The 12,368-nt window shown below is 44.2% G+C and overlaps 1 long non-coding RNA gene across 1 annotated transcript in view; it reads right to left on the bottom strand.

The window, feature by feature from the left end:
• The window catches only part of LOC137563232 (uncharacterized), a 237,068-nt gene that overhangs the window by 91,584 nt on the left and 133,116 nt on the right, over window positions 1-12,368 (bottom strand). The window contains exon 2 of the long non-coding RNA XR_011030296.1: window positions 3,915-4,138. This is a non-coding gene — a long non-coding RNA (uncharacterized lncRNA). The remainder of the gene's footprint in view (window positions 1-3,914; window positions 4,139-12,368) is intronic.

Here is a 12,368-nt window from a genome sequence, read left to right as displayed (position 1 = left end):
TTTGAGGTGGAAAAAAGGGCCAGTTTAAATAAACAATACCATTTTTGTACCATCCATTACCATTTAAGAGTAAAAAGAATGCGCCTAGGGCACTAAAGCATGAGGGAACTGCATCTGCATTATAGAAATGTGAGGAATGTAATACAACTGTAAAAAGGTAACCAGACTAGCTCTGCCTCTGAAATCTCTCAGAACAGCAGTGAAAGCAGCCAAATTAATATTGTTAATGACCACTTAACGAGCAGCTAACGCCGATAGGCGGTGCCTGGTCGTTAGTGGTATAGCATGGAAACGGCCGCTCGTACGAGTGGCCTTTCCATGCCAGTTCACGGAGGGTGCCTCTGTGAACAGTGTGCGAGCTGCCAATCGCGTCTCGCACACGTAATGTAAACACGCGGGGAAGAAATCCCCGCTGTTTACATCATACGGCGCTGCTGCGCATCAGCGCCGTAAGGCAGATCGTCGATCCCTGGCTTCTGATTGGCCGGGGATCGCTGGCATATGATAGGCTGAAGCCTATCCTTCAATGCGCAGGATGGATATCCGTCCTGCGCAATACATGGAGGTAGAGGTAGGGAGGGAGAGGGAGGGAGCGCATAAAACACTGCGGAGGGGGGCTTTGAAGAGCCCCCCCGCAAAACGCAGCAAGCCGGCGGCAATCAGACCCCTCTAGCAGGACATCCCCCTAGTGGGGAAAAAAGGGGGGGGGGGGGGGGGGAGTCTGATCGCCCTGGCTAAATCCTGATCGGTGCTGCTGGCTGTAGAGCCCACGCAGCACCGATCATTAGAAATTGCCGTGGTCCTTGGGCTCTGCCTCTGACATGGGAGACCAGGGTTCGAATCTCGGCTCTGCCTGTTCAGTAAGCCAACACCTATTCAGTAGGAGACCTTAGGCAAGTCTCCCTAACACTGCTACTGCCTATAGAGCGCGTCCTAGTGGCTGCAGCTCTGGCGCTTTGAGTCCGCCAGGAGAAAAGCGCAATATAAATGTTATTTGTCTTGTGTCTTGCCTTCATATGAACAGGGCACTTAATAGAACAAAAAGAAAACTTCCTCAGTCAGTATTAACCATTTAAAGCCCAGACAGGTCAAGTAAATTTTTCCCTTTCGTCCCCACATTATATCACATAACAGAGTGGGCCTGATTCACAAAGCGGTGCTAAGAGTTAGCACGCTGGTGAAAAGCCCTTTATCATGCCTAAACTCAGTTTAGGCATGATAAGTTTAGGTGTGATAAGTTTAGGCATGATAAGTTTAGGCGTGATAAGTTTAGGCGTAATAAGTTTAAGCGCCAACTGGGTTAGCACCGCAGTGCACAGCTGATCAAAAGTTTTGCGCTAGCAAAGTCTGGTGCACTTCGCATAGAGTTTAATGGCGCTGCTTTGCGTGCGGGACTTTGCTCGCGATCTAAACTTATCTAAACTTATCATGCCTAAACATATCACACCTAAACTTATCACGCCTAAACTTATCACGCCTAAACTGGCTTTTCACCAGCGTGGTGCAATGGTTATCATGCCTAAAGTCTCTAACTGGGTTAGCACCGCTTTGTGAATCGAGGCCAGTATCTCTTAACTGCACAGCGAAGCAGAAAACTAAATGAAAAGGCAATTCAAGTGTCAAATCAAACATTTTATCCCACTTAGATGGTAAAATCAGAAAAGCAAAAAAGACTGACTCAGCACTGACATTAGTGTTCTAAAATAAATACTGTTCGGTAAAAGCAATTTCATTAACGCAAGTACAACACAAAACACATTCATACTGTTCAGGTTACTCCCCATTCATTATTTCATTTCATTATAAGCAGTAAAAGTGATTCTCCACTATTGTAAACATTCAATGCACAACTTTGCCGAAAACTAAACAGTTCATGTTTTGGTTCAAACAGTTTTCTCTATAATCTAATGCAATCTGCTGAGGGACAATTAGTGACACAACGATGTATACTCTGTAAAAGCGCTGTGGAAGATGCCGGCACTATAGAAATACTAAATAATAATAATAACCTGCAATAATAAAGTACACAAGTAGCTTTATATACTACTTTTCCATTCCAGTACACACTAATCTTCTTTTATTCAACTTAACCTCTTGACGACCAGCTAACGCCGATTGGCGTAAACTGGTCGTCTGCGGGTTTCCATGGAAACGGCCGCTCGTTCGAGCGGCCTTTCCATGTCCGTTCACGGATGCTGTCTCCGTGAACAGCCGGAGAGCCGCTGATCGCGGCTCGCCGGCAAAATGTAAACACGCGGGGAAGAAATCCCCGCTGTTTACATCATACGGCGCTGCTGCGCAGCAGCGCCGTAAGGCAGATCGGCGATCCCTTGCCCCTGATTGGCCGGGGATCGCCGTCATTTGATAGGCTGAAGCCTATCCTATCCGGCGCAGGCTGGATATCCGTCCTGCGCCTCACATAGGGGAAGACAGAGAGAGGTAAGGTGAGGGAGCGCACAATATCGCTGCGGAGGGGGGCTTTGAGGAGCCCCCCCCGCAAATCACAGGCAGCCGGCGGCGATCAGACCCCCCCAGCAGGACATCCCCCTAGTGGGGAAAAAAGGGGGTAAGTCTGATCGCCCTGCCTCTATCCTGATCTGTGCTGCGGGCTGGAGAGCCTACGCAGCACAGATCAGACCGAAATCCACTGGTCGGCAATATAAAAGGAGCAATATTTTTAATGAATACTGTATATCAGGATGCCTACTTTGAGGATGAAAAGTTTGCTTGCAGGAGCAACCAAATCTTTAAGCCAATCTAAAGCCTTCTATACAAACGATATAAACCTTGCAGAGACTATTGATTTGGGCCATCAAGGCCATAGATCTAGCCTATGTATACCTGTTCCACAAAACTGTTTAGCAATCACCCTCAAGAAAGTAAAAGTTTCCTTTTATTGTTGGTTATAGGCTAGAAGTCAGAGTTTCCTATTATTGTTGAGGTCGCATTCACAGTGGGACGTCATTGTCCTGCATTATAAAGTCATTATAACGCAGGTTAATGCACTGTAATGACATTCACAGTGCGACGTTAAGTTTTAGCGGACCGCCGCAGTATAAATCTTCGTCGGGCGGGTGGCGCTGCGGTTCTGACCGGACGTAAACTCTACGTCCCATTCACCGCGAGCCCCCGCCCGACACCGCCGCTCTCGCTGCTTTCCACCCGCCGCAATTAGAAGCCCTGCCGTCTCTATGACGGCAGAGCACTGTGAGCCGGGCAGGAGCCGTTTTCATTGGCTCCTGACCCTGTCATTCCTGTAAGCCGTTCCCATTGGCTTACATTGAGTGACAGGGTCAGGAGCCAATGAAAGCGGCTCCTGATCGGCGCACAGCGCTCTGCCGTCATAGAGACGGCAGAGAGAGCAGCCTGCGGCGAGGACAGAACGGCGTGACCGGCGGGAGCGATGGATTATTGCGGCGATACGTTGGGATGCAGTGTTTTAGCGTACCAGCAGCCTCTGGTCCTTAAGGGGGCAGAGGCTGCTGGTACCGAAGTGGTTAATGTCATGTTGTAAATGTTGTGTTATGGTAACTCACTGCTTACAGTGCATTACCTCTAAACACAAACATTAAACAGATACAGAGAGGCACACTTTTCATTGCCTGTATGCTCCACTGAATATACTGTATGCCACGGTAACGCAGCATTTATGTGCGTTACCACCTTTTTTGCGTTGCGTTGTAATGCTGCATTGCGACTTAAGCGTCGCATTACAACACAATGTCCCACTGTGAATATGCCCTGAATATAGGCTAGAAGTCAGAGTTTCCATTTATTGTTGTTGGATATAGGCTATACATCACAAAGTATATCTCCTCTTTTCCATTGAAATAAAAAACACAAAACAGAAAATCAATGTAAAATCATTTATTTATAACTGAAGTATTTAAACAACCTGCATTAAACTGACATACCTGCGATTACTCTGGTGTTTTCCCTGATCTCTTCTCTGAACCTCTCCATGTGTTTCAGTGGGATATCTGCCTTGCTTTGCTGTCAATTCTTATTAAGATGTGAGTGCTGCATACACACAGCCAGCATCCCTGTAGATATGAGGCTTCAGAAGTCTGGGTATCTTTCATACCAAGCTGTATCTTGTTGTCATGGTTTCCAGCAAATTTCCTTAAACCGATACTGGCTGAAATTTAAGATATTAAATGGAATTACATTATGAAATGACCCAGTATACAGATGTTTATACTAAAGTTAAGTTACCCTTTAAGGATATAGGATGTTGCATCTGTCTAATTTTATCTCAAAATATACTGAAATACACAGCATGTCCTAGACTTGAGAAAAAAAGACTTTAGTGATGCTCAATGAATTGTACTACTGACAAGCTACTAGCCATATGCTTTGTACTGCACACACCTGTGAATAGTTGCGCTCTGAAGTTTAATTCAAGTTACCAAGGTAAATTACATATAATTAAGCCTGTAAATATATCACCAGTTCAAGATTTCTGAGCATGCCTGAGGCATTAGCAATATATTTGGAAGAAAAGGAAAAAGATGCAAGTCTTATACTCCATCCGTTAGTCTCTTTCACAAGAACAAGGCAATAAAAGCATGACATGCACTCAACAGCCACCGATGTACGGTTTATGCATTACTCACAGTAAATTGCATGCGTTACACAGAAGCAAAACTGATCAATCTTGTTATAATTAACTCAAAAGAGCCTTGCTTGGAATACAAATTACCTGGAACGTTCTGCAGTTATGCTATAGAACAGAAGAAAACATGCTAAAATTACTAATGGAACATAATTAATATTAAAATATTGTGTGCATTCAAAATTGTAAATATTGAGTCATCAGTAGTATCGATAATTATTAAAAACAAAACAATGCGAAAGGTTTTTCCAGCTAATTGGCATAAAATGTATTTTATGTGGAATATGTCCAATAATGTCTGCTGTAAGAGAACACTGACATTACTTCTTTAAAAGGAACCTGAAGTGAGAGGTATATGGAGGCTGCTATATTTATTTCCTTTTAAACAATACCAGTTGCCTGGCAGTACTGCTGATCTTTCTGGTTAGTAGTGGATGAATCACGCACCTGAAACAAGCATGTAGCTAATCTTGTCAGATTTTTGTTAAGAAGCATCTGATCTGCATGCGTGTTCATGGTCTATGGCTAAAAGTATTAGATACAGTGGTTCAGCAGTTCAGTCAGGCAATGAGCATTGTTAAAAAGGAAAGAAATATGTCAGCATCCATATATCTCTCACCAAAGGTTACCTTTAAAGAAAAAGAGGACAGAGCATTTTGGAGGTACCAAACACCACTGTGAAGAGTCAAAAACAGGAACTATTCTTCAAACACTTGCCAGTTTTGGCATTTATTTCCACTTTTAATGTCTTTCGTGACTTCTATTGTAGATAAACTGCTCTACCACTGTACCTTGAGGTGGGGAGTCAGGTCAGGTTTATATGAAAAAGCAGGACGTTATAAAAACGTATGCATGTCGGGCAGTAGTAAGCCCTTAGTCATAGCTCAAGTTGCAAGCAACAGGTGAGTGCTTAAAAGCTGTGTGGTGTACTTACCCTAGTTGTGGCAAATAGCAACCTAAAAGAGAGAGCATCACTTCCCATTTTACTGAACTCTTATCAGGAATGTACAACAAGACAATAAAAACCTACAGTGTTAAAGCATCTCACAGAACGTATAGAATTGGTTACAGATCAGACACCACACGGATCTTTAGTTCAGATGTCCGGCTAGATAGTGTACTGGTTAAGGGCTCTGCTTCTGACACAGGAGACCAGGGTTTGAATCACGGCTCTTCCTGTTCAGTAAGCCTATTCAGTGAGGAGATCTTGGGCAAGACTCCCTAACACTGCAACTGCCTACAGAGTGCGCCCTAGGGGCTGCAGCTCTGGCGCTTTGAGTCCTCCAGGAGAAAAGCGCTATGTAAATATTATTTCTCTTGACTTGTCTTTAACCTCCTGAGCAAATAATTAAATCACATCTGCACCAATGGATTCGACGTGCTGTGACCACCCCTGGAGTCACAGGGATTTGTACATATCAGTTGAAAGGGTCCGCACCGTCTAAGATATAAGTATTTATTGAAGCTCTTTAAAACATCATAGGCAAAAGATAAATGTGTGCCGAGTCACCATTGACGCACAGCGTTTCGGATACAATCCTTCCTCAGAATGGTTCCAATGCACACTATCGTATTCACACCAACATTGCCCTTTATATACACCTATAGAGGACCTGATAGAGAACTACAACCACTCCCAACAATTTGCATATATGCATATTCACATCTGCACAAGCCAATGAAAGCAGATCTAATGTTTGTAAACAGTATAGAGATCATCATGTGAGAAACAGCAGGAAAACTCACGTCAGGCTGGTCAGGTTTTGGAAGGCTCCAGCGGATCCGCATAGTGTCACACCAAAAGCACCTCTTATTCATCCCAAGATATGTAATACACATCTATTGGATTGATCCAGTCATTGTGCCTCTAGGTGTTATATTGTTATATAGCGGAGTCGGCTGATCCCAAGCTCTGCCGACTTCCGCATACTCTCTGCAATGGAACACTCCCTCTGCCTTCCAGCCTATCCGCAGCACGCCGACAGCGTCCGCTCCTAAAACTGAATGAGTCCTAACCAATTCGTGCGGCGCCTACAGCGTCCGCACTTAGGACTATGGATTACATCAGATGGCCCACAAATTCTGGCCAATCCGTGCGGTGTCGACAGCGTCCGCTCTTAGGACTATGACATCAAACGGCACTCCCACCTCCTAAACCAATCAGTGCGGCGCCTACAGCGTCCGCACAAGAACAGTAGTGGACGTCACAGCCAAAGGGCCTCCAACCAATCAGGTGGGGGCCTTTGGCGTCCACATACAAAGCTGTTCATGGACAGACCAACCCTTAAACGGGCTGGTCTGTTTAGTTAACCAATCGGGGAGCATCTGCCTGTCAGACACTCATACTCCATAACTTCACATGTTACAACCAAAACATAATATCAGTTAATATAAATTAATATAGAGCGTGCAACATAAATGGCGCACCTCTAACAATTACTCACGATATCGAGGTAAATATACTAAGAAGATCCCACTGCCTCTCACACATGGCCCCATTCCTGTAACACATGCTCCACCTACTGGATGAATCAAAAATTACATGTCAATATAAAAATATATGCATTAGCAAAAATTTGTAACAGTCGTAGTCTCATAATAAATTACTTAAATCATATTCTCTATTTAATCCTTTAGGCTCTAGAGCCTCCAGTTTTTTGATCCAATAATTCTCACGTTTAAGTAACTGTCTATGTCTATCCCCCCCTCTCCTCTGAATTGGGATTCCTTCCAAAACCTGCACCCTAAGTTGTGTCAAACTATGATGATGAGTCACAAAATGCTCAGATACTGACAAATCCATATTTTTGGTTCTAATATTGGACATGGGATGACATTCTATCCCGCAAGGCCTGGGTAGTCTTTCCAACGTACCCCATCCCACAAGGGCACTTCAACATATAAACAACATATCTAGAGTCACAAGTAAAGAAACCCTGTATCTTAAATCTAGTGCCCCTCAGGAACGGATCTAGACCAAGTTGAGCCTGGGGCAAGGTCAGGTTTTGGCGCCTAAACTGCCATTCTCCATCCAAATTTTGCTGCCTTTTTAAGAATTTAAAGGGAAGGTTCAGGGAGGGTGGGTAAAAAATCAAAATCAATTTCCACTTACCTGGGGCTTCCTCCAGCCCGTGGCAGGCAGGAGGTGCCCTCGCCGCCGCTCCGCAGGCTCCCGGTGGTCTCCGGTGGCTGACCCGACCTGGCCAGGCCGGCTGCCAGGTCGGGCTCTTCTGCGCTCCAAGGCCCGGAACTTCTGCGTCCCACGCCGGCGCGCTGACGTCATTGGACGTCCTCCGGGCTCGGACGTCCTCCGGGCCTGCGCAGTAGAGCCCGGAGGACGTCCGATGACGTCAGCGCGCCGGTGTGGGACGCAGAAGTTCCGGGCCTTGGAGCGCAGAAGAGCCCGACCTGGCAGCCGGCCTGGCCAGGTCGGGAGCGCCACCGGAGACCACCGGGAGCGCCGGCGAGGGCACCTCCTGCCTGCCACGGGCTGGAGGAAGCCCCAGGTAAGTGGAAATTGATTTAGATTTTTTACCCACCCTCCCTGAACCTTCCCTTTAACAAACTGCGCCTGGGGTAAGATACACGCTTGCCACCCCCCCACCCCCCGATCCGTCCCTGGTGCCCCTGCTGGGATTATGGCCCTGATTCCGGCTGGAAAGGGCTTTTTGAAAAAACCTGACCCGAAAATTGCTAAGAGAGATTTGGAGGCCCTGAAGAAACGTTATGTGGATTTGGATACACATGCTAAAGCCTTGGTGGAATACTACAGAGAGGGGAAAATTCCAAATTCCAAGGAATATATGGGCCCAGGTCTCTCCAATACTGTTTCCGAAATGTAAGGACTTTTGTAAGACTTGGGAGCAAATTTGGAACAAAGCGGCGTTTGACGCTATCCTTGTGACAGTTCAGAGAATTATGAAAGAGCTTCCGCAATTGAATGAACAGATCTCAAATCTTAAAGTTAACCTAGCAGAGATGCTGGAAAAGACTGAATTTGACAGATACAATCAGGATCTAGAATCAAAGATGAAGGAGTATGAGGCTGTTTTGGAGGATGCAAAATGTAACAAGTTTCATCGTGATGAACAAGACTATCAGACGGGTTACGTCTATCGTTGGCAAAGAGGTGGGGTTCACGTCCCTTTTAGACGGAACAAGCCCAATAAACCAAGAAAATTCAAGAAGCATCCTAAACCTCGGGCTCCTGGGGATCCTACAGATCAATCGTCATCTGATTTTTTACAATCGACAGACGACCAGTCACTGAACTCCGACAGTGCAAGCGGAGGGGAGGAAAGGAATACCAAAAACAGAAACAAAGAGAAGCTGAAAGGAGGCTCCACGATGGATTTGAGGAATCGAAAGTGATTCCAGTCGATTTGGTGGTCAATATCTCCGACCATAAGCTCACGCAAGTTGAACATCGAGTTCTAAATTATGGATTATCATTTTGTCCATCTCATTTTCCAGATTTTTTCCAATTAGTCATTGAGTTACAGAGATTTTTTAGAATTATTAAGTTGAAACATTTTTTTGCTTCGGGTCCAGTCTTTTCAACACCAAATACCGATCAGACTGAAGCTATCAACCTTAAAGAATGGGGTTTGAGAAATAAGAGCTCATTTCAAACTAGCAGTCATGTAGTGATTGATAAGTTCATTTCTCAGGTTAAAATGGGTATCGGGAGATTACAAGTGGATTTTGAAGCTAAGAAATTGACACATATTGAGAATAATGTAACTAAGGAAGAAAGATTGGCGATTAAACAGTTAAGGAAGAACTCTGCAATAACTATACGTGCGGCTGATAAGGGCGGAGCAGTGGTCATACAAAATACTACATCATATAAGGAAGAGATTCTTTCCCAATTGAGTGATGAGGAAGTCTATCAAAAAGTACTTAGTGATCCTACTAATAAGATTAAGAAAAAGATTGAACGTTTATTCAATCAAGCGGAAGAGAATATGTTGATTAATGGAGAACTCAAGAGATTTTTAATGAAAGAACATCCGAGGATTCCAATTATCTATACATTACCCAAGATTTACAAAGGACTACAAAACCCTCCCAGTCATCCAATAGTATCGGGGGTGGACTCCATTTTTTCTAACATAGCAATTTTTTTTGACAAAATCCTTAATCCCATAGTACTTACTTTGGACTCTTACTTAAGCAATTTTTCCAGTCTATCTCTAGCATACAGGGCCTAGATAAGGATGTCTTATTAGTTACTATGGACGTTAATAGTTTATATACCTCCATACCTCATGAGGCAGGTCTGAAGGCTATTGAACATTACCTATTAATCGGTAACGATTTTGATAGGGAACAGAGATCTTTTTTGTTGGCATTATTGGATCTACTACTGAAAAATAACTATTTCCTGTTTGGGGATACATTCTATGTGCAGCAGAGAGGTACGGTGATGGGCTCGAACGTGGCCCCGTCCTATGCTAATTTATTTATGGGTTTGTATGAGGATGCATTTGTTTACTTTAGTCCTCTTTTTTGTGAGCATGCACTGTTGTGGCAACGCTACATTGATGATATTTTTTGTTTGTGGGCGGGGCCACGTTCGAGTCTTGAGACCTTTAGGGACCAGCTGCTTATGTCCTGTCCAGCAATCAAGTTAACGATTGAAAGTAGTTATGATAGGGTGAGTTTTTTGGACACCTGGGTGATTAGACAGGAAGATCTTCTAGTCACAGATCTCTTTACTAAACCAACTGATAGAAACTCAATTCTCCATTTTGCCAGTTTTCATGTTTCCACATTAAGGTTAATATTCCTAAGAGCCAATACAAAAGGATTGAACGTATTGTTAGTGATCCTATAACTAAGGCACTCCGTTTGGAGGAGATGAAATATAAATTTTTGGCCAGGGGTTATCCTATTACATGTTTGGATAGTGCTGATTATAGGGATAGGGTGGCTTGTGTTACCACATATAACGTTCTTTCTGAGGGGATATCAGGTATTATCAACAAATTTTGGCCAATGTTGAGAGAGGGACTGCCATATGTTCGAGAATTTCATAACCATCCCCTTATGTCTTACAAACGTGCACCCTCTTTGCGGGATATTCTAGTAAAGGGAGATATAGGTCCAGAGAACAGACAGAGATCAGTGAGGAATGGGACTTTCCCATGTTTAGGTTGTCACCTCTGCAGTTCTATCTGCAGGGGGGACACCTTTACCCATCCCAGCAGGGGCACTAGATTTAAGATACAGGGTTTCTTTACTTGTGACTCTAGATATGTTGTTTATATGTTGAAGTGCCCTTGTGGGATGGAGTATGTTGGAAAGACTACCCAGGCCTTGCTGGATAGAATGGCATCCCATAAGTCCAATATTAGAACCAAAAATATGGATTTGTCAGTATCTGAGCATTTTGTGACTCATCATCATAGTTGGACACAACTTAGGGTGCAGGTTTTGGAAGGAATCCCAATTCAGAGGAGAGGGGGGATAGACATAGACAGTTACTTAAACGTGAGAATTATTGGCTCAAAAAACTGGAGACTCTAGAGCCTAAAGGATTAAATAGAGAATATGATTTAAGTAATTTATTATGAGACTACGACTGTTACAAATTTTTGCTAATGCCATATATTTTTATATTGACATGTAATTTTTGATTCATCCAGTAGGTGGAGCATGTGTTACAGGAATGGAGCCATGTGTGAGAGGCAGTGGGATCTTCTTAGTATATTTACCTCGATATCGTGAGTAATTATTAGAGGTGCGCCATTTATGTTGCACGCTCTATATTAATTTATATTAACTGATATTATGTTTTGGTTGTAACATGTGAAGTTATGGAGTATGAGTGTCTGACAGGCAGATGCTCCCCGATTGGTTAACTAAACAGACCAGCCCATTTAAGGGTTGGTCTGTCCATGAACAGCTTTGTAAGTGGACGCCATAGGCCCCCGCCTGATTGGTTGGAGGCCCTTTGGCTGTGACGTCCACTACTGTTCTTGTGCGGACGCTGTAGGCGCCGCACTGATTGGTTTAGGAGGTGGGAGTGCCGTTTGATTTCATAGTCCTAAGAGCGGACGCTGTCGGCGCCGCACGGATTGGCCAAAATTTGTGGGCCGTCTGATGTAATCCATAGTCCTAAGTGCGGACGCTGTAGGCGCCGCACGGATTGGTTAGGACTCATTCAGTTTTAGGAGCTGTCTGCGTGCTGCGGATAGGCTGGAAGGCAGAGGGAGTGTTCCATTGCGGAGAGTATGCGGAAGTCGGCAGAGCTTGGGATCAGCCGACTCCGCTATATAACAATATAACACCTAGAGGCACAATGACTGGATCAATCCAATAGATAGATGTGTATTACATATCTTGGGATGAATAAGAGGTGCTTTTGGTGTGACACTATGCGGATCCGCTGGAGTCTTCCAAAACCTGACCAGCCTGACGTGAGTTTTCTTGCTGTTTCTCACATGATGATCTCTATACTGTTTAAAAACATTAGATCTGCTTTCATTGGCTTGTGCAGATGTGAATATGCATATATGCAAATTGTTGGGAGTGGTTGTAGTTCTCTATCAGGTCCTCTATAGGTGTATATAAAGGGCAATGTTGGTGTGAATACGATAGTGTGCATTGGAACCATTCTGAGGAAGGATTGTATCCGAAACGCTGTGCGTCAATGGTGACCCGGCACACATTCATCTTTTGCCTATGATGTTTTAAAGAGCTTCAAGAAATACTTATATTTTAGACGGTGCGGACCCTTTCAACTGAT

This window comes from Hyperolius riggenbachi, chromosome 3 (genome assembly GCF_040937935.1).
Source record: "Hyperolius riggenbachi isolate aHypRig1 chromosome 3, aHypRig1.pri, whole genome shotgun sequence".
Classification (NCBI taxonomy): Eukaryota; Metazoa; Chordata; class Amphibia; order Anura; family Hyperoliidae; genus Hyperolius; species Hyperolius riggenbachi.
The sequence above is the reverse complement of the archived record's forward strand: the minus strand, read 5'-3'. Positions and strand labels throughout refer to the sequence as shown.